The sequence below is a fragment of the Dromiciops gliroides genome, chromosome 1, assembly GCF_019393635.1.
Source record: "Dromiciops gliroides isolate mDroGli1 chromosome 1, mDroGli1.pri, whole genome shotgun sequence".
In the NCBI taxonomy this organism is placed as follows: Eukaryota; Metazoa; Chordata; class Mammalia; order Microbiotheria; family Microbiotheriidae; genus Dromiciops; species Dromiciops gliroides.
In genome coordinates this window covers 597,945,352-597,950,751 of record NC_057861.1, presented here as the reverse complement: position 1 = coordinate 597,950,751, position 5,400 = coordinate 597,945,352, and positions in this window count along the sequence as shown.

The window sequence follows — 5,400 nt, the reverse complement described above, 5'->3', positions numbered from 1 at the left end:
CAGGAAACATGGTTAAATAGATCATATATTAACTATAAGATAGCTACAGATAGCTTTAGAATTATCTTGCCCCTAGGTGCCTGGGGGTGGGGATGAGGTGGGGAAGGTGTCTCACTGTTCAACACTGGGCTTTGCTTAGATCTGAGCAGTAACCATACTACAAAGGACAGGTTTGCTTTCCCAAATGAATATGTCATTTTGAGAATCTACAAGCAAACTCCTGATCCTCAAGCCTTGACAAGGGGTAGGAACAGAAGTCAAATGTGTAGAGAACCCAGGTCACCTCCTCAGTCTTGGACAATTATCTGAGGGCTCAGACCAAAGAAGGCCAAGAAGGGTCCCTGTCTGGGACCATACATATACAGTCTATGAAGTTTATCCCTTTACCACAAAGTGTAGGCACCCTTCAACCTATAGATCATATTTGGCCAACAGGAGAACAAGAAAACAAAACCAATCCCAATGGTACTCTGGTCCACATTTCCCGGCAGGTCCAACAGGGTTTGCATGCTGGATTTTGGCCGAATGAATTGAGTGAGTGTTTTGATCTGTCTTTTCTGTGGCCATTTAAATGTTTTAGAGTTTTCCCCTGCATCTTCTTCTAGCCCTGATGGTGAACTTTTGTTTTCCCTTCATTAGGATGGATATGGAAGGTGATAAAGGAATTCTTAATAGAGCTGATTTAGTTCCAAAGCCTTCTGCTGGCATCTAGCCTGGTCAGGCTCATCAGAAACCTCTCCATACTATGCATGGCAGCATGTGCATTTAAAGTGGGAAGGGATGGCAGGGTGTCTCTGAGTCACTGATGACAGTTTGTTTCATCTTATCCTGACACAAATACGATTAAGAAGTAAGAAGTAAACCAATGGCTTTCGATTACCTTGCCTGAAACTTGTGTATGTCTAAAAAAAAAAAAATTTCACATATTTACCAGCTCCCAAGAATTAAGCCGACTCTACTGGGTTTTTTGTTTTGTTTTTACCATTTGTCCAGCATTCCTAGAAATCTCAGATCCCCTGTAACATTCAGTGATACTATGAAATATACTCACTGGTATTCCAAGGTAGTGTTTCCTAACAGTTTCCAGTCAGTGGTAAACTTTTGTGAACTTTTACACAGAAAATCAGTCCAGCATCATTAAGTTTCTGGTGATGAGATGGTATCTGTTCATAGAACCTAAAACTAATCTCTGTCATGCTTAAATGAGTTAATACTGGCCTGTCACATGTTGAGAAGCCTAAGACCTGGAGTCACTGACTAGTATATTCAGTCAATCAACAGGCATTTATTAAGCACTTACTTTATGCTGGGCACTGTGCTGAAAATACAAAGAAAAGACAAAAACAAGCCCTACCTTCAAGAAGTGTGCATTCAAATGGGACTGACAGTGTAAATCACTAGGTACACAAAAGATATATGCAGAGTAGATGAAAAGGACTCTGAAAGCATAAGGTACTGGTAACTGGAGGGACCAGGAAAGCTCTCTTGCAGAAAGTGAGACTTGAGTTGAATCTTGAAGGAAGCCAGGGAAACAGAGGCAGAGATGAGGCAGCAGAGCATGCCAAGGCTAGATGGCAGCCAATGAAAAGGCAGTGTTGGAAGATGGATTATAGTATGTAATTTAAGATTCTAAATGTGGATTCTAATCTGTTCCCCCAGTTTTGGGGGAAACTGACTAAAATCACTGATAAAACGAGTTTAGGTTTTTAAGGGTTTATTGAAAAATAGAAAGAAAAAGATTGAGAACAGAATTCCAACAGCCTGGCATTCCTATCTTTCCTCAAATTTCCTTTGAAGTCCTCTGCCACCACCACCACCATCAAGTCAGGAACCCAAAAGAGCGAGAGCTCTCAGGCCCTCTTTCCTCCTTCCTGTCTCCTCCCAGAAAATAGGAGGCTCCTCAAGTTGATTGGCTGGTAGCCTTGATAGACAGCACCCATGTGCAAATGTCACTTCCTGATGCCAAGGAAAAGCCACATGGCCTTGCCCTCTGAGGCATTTTCCTCATGGCAGAGCTTTCCCACAGCAAGTCTCCAGTAGGTGGCATCATTCCAATCATTGCAATAGTGTTCAAGGACCTGAAAATAGGCTATTGTAGCTGGATTGTGGTGTGTGGGGGAATGGGAGTGGGGATAAAGTATTTACAAAATATCAACATGGTAGGTTCATAAGATTTATATCTGATTTGTTTGACTATACATATTTGTGGCAAGTGTCTTGTTTTTCTGGTTTTTTTAAGTTGGAGGGATGGAAGGGGAAAATAAATGCTTGGTAGCTGAAAACTAAAAAAAATTTTTAAAAGAAAAAGAAAAAGAAAACTTTAAAATTTAAAATTTTTTTTTGAAAGAGATGATTCATAGCTAGAAGAGACTGTGGACATCACCTAATCCAACCCCTCATTTTACACATTGAGAAAACTGAGGCCCAGAGAGATTAAATGAATAGCTCATGGCTATGGTTAGTAATGAACAGTGCCAGGGTTTTAGAACCAGCAAACAGTTGGTTTACAAAACTCGGTCTTTGTTTTTTGAACTGGTTTTCTTTTCTATGGTTTGAGTAATTTCATTTCAATACATGAAATAACCTGGGTCATTTGTTTCCCTTCCATACTTGATGATCATCATAGTTTATGTGTGGTCCTCTGATAAACTCTCCACTATAGGCTTCAGTCCAGATACTGATTGAAATAATTGACTGGCCCTTTCTGGGCATAGGGGAACTCCAGACATCAGGATACCCTCACTGCATAATATCCCCCAATTACAGTGGTTAAAAGTGCTCTCTCTGGGCTTCCCAAAATGCACTAAATTATACTAGGCATGACTATCTGGATTGTAAGACTGACTGTCATTAACTAGCCTTAGTTCTCTCATGTGTAAAATGGATGATTTCTGAGTCTTAGTCATGAAATTCTAGGAGTGTGTCTTCCCTGTGTGTCTAAGAAAACAGTAATCAGAGACTCTCACTCTGGACTTTTGGTATAGGTTTATGCTGTGATAGATTCTCATATTATAGAAGAAATATTGGATGAAGAGTCAGAATATCTGGGTTCAAGTCTTAGTTCTGGTGCTCACTTAGTGTCCTTGTATAAGTCACATACCCTCTCTGAGCCTCAGGGTTCTTATTGTAAAAGGAGGGGCTTGGGTGACATGGACCTCTAAGTTCCCTGTGAGGGATATTGGGAAATATTGCACACATTGTCAGACACAGTTGATGTATTGGGTGATTTTTCCTTTGTTATAAAGGGATGACTCACTGGGGAGAGGAGGGAGGAAAGGCATATTCAGAAATGAAAGTAATGTTTTAAAAAAAAACAAAAGATATCAATAAAAGCAAGATTTTGCAAATAAACAGGAAACACCGGCAGTGAATTTCATCATCAATGTTTGCAGCAAGAGCAGAAGGTCTCCCACACTCTCTTCAAAAGGCCCTTTCCTATAGTGTATATCAGATTGCTTGCTGTCTTGGGGAGGGGGGAGGGAGGGGAGGGAGGGAGAAAAATTTGAAACTAGAAATCTTGTGGAAACAGATGTTGAAAACTATCTCTACATGTAACTGGAAAATAATAAACTACTTTTATGGGGGGAAAAGGCCCTTTCCACTGTCAAGTAGGAAATGATACCCACCTCAGTGGTGAGGGCTTCTCAGACACACTGCTTCTTCAAATGTAAAGTACATCAGCAGACCAACTCAGGTGACCACTCATCCAGGCAGGGACTAGAGCACCTAAAAGGAGCTGACCAAAGCAAGCTTCACCCAGCCCTTGAGGCAAGACAGGTTCCTTCCACCTTGGTACAATGGCAATCAATAAAGTATACATTATTGTTGACAAAATATTCTCACTTTCACCAGGTTAGATACATTTTCAGCACCCTTAGGGAGCAGGGCAATTTGTTAGAGAGGAGGGCATCCAGATTTAAGTTTGACAAATCCTTTCTCTGTCAGATTGTATGATTATGCTTTCTGTAAGGGGCTAAAATTCTAGCTATACTGTCTAAAATATCTAATGAGTGGTCGCCAATAAATTATAAGCTTTCACAATAGTTTAGACTTTTAAGCATTTATTAAGGAGAATAAGAATTTGGTGAAGAGAGAGAAAGAGGCCTAGATGCCTATATCTATCTATCTCAGGGAGCACGCATTTTAGCTCCACTCTCCATGAGAGTCCTCATGAAAGAGAGTGAGCCACACCTCGTTCATCCCACAAGCCTCCTGTGAAACTGGGAACATCCCCTCCACTTGCCGCACACATCTCCAAGCTAATTGGCTGGTGGCCTTGATTGACAGTACCCACGAGCAAACACCACTTCCTGATGCCAAGGAAAGTCACATGGCTTGCCCTCAGTCGCCTTCTCCTCATGGTGGAGCTTTCCTACAGTAACTCTCCAGCAGGTGGCGTTATTCCAATCATTACATGCTGAATCAGTGAAGGATGCCAGATATTGTAAATAACTAGGATGTTCCATAGCATTGGCATCAAGGATAATCACAATAACATCACTGTTATCTTTTTTTCTTTTTCTTTTTCTTTTTTGGGTGGGGCAATGAGGGTTAAATGACTTGCCCAGGGTCACACAGCTAGTGTCAAGTGTCTGAGGCTGAATTTGAACTCAGGTCCTCCTGAATCCAGTGCTTTATCCACTGTGCTACCTAGCTGCCCCCAGGCTGGAACTTTGATAACAATGATGTTGGGCAGCTAGGTAGCACAGTGGATAAAGCACTGGATTCAGGAGGACCTGAGTTCAAATTCAGCCTCAGACACTTGACACTTAACTAGCTGTGTGACCCTGGGCAAGTCATTTAACCCTCATTGCCCCACCCAAAAAAATAAAATAAAATAAAATATGGGGCAGCTAGGTGGCGCAGTGGATAGAGCACTGGCCCTGGATTCAAGAGGACCTGAGTTCAAATCTGGCCTTAGACACTCAACAATTACTAGCTGTGTGACCCTAGACAAGTCACTTAACCCCAATTGCCTCACCAAAAAAAAAATTTTTTTTTTTTAAAAGCTCCAGCCTGTGAACTGGAATTCTGTCATGGAAGTGGGGAGTTTTCTGTTACGAAGAAGTATCTGCAATTAATTACACTGGGAAAGAATTAAAAGAACTATAATAAAAATCTATGTTGTTTAGCCCTAGACAAACAAACTAATTCTAAAAAGTCACTTATGATACCTCTCGATAGAAATCTTCCATTCAATCTGGCACCTACTCTCTGTACTAGTGCTTATGGAGAAAAGAACCTTGGACAAAAGTAGTCCCAAGACCTGAGTTCAAATCTTAACTCTGCTTGTTACAGCTATGTGACCTTATGCTGGTCATTTTACTTCTCTGGTTCTCAGTTTCCTCTATTACAAGATAAGGACATTGGAATATCACAGAATCATAGAATTTGAGAATT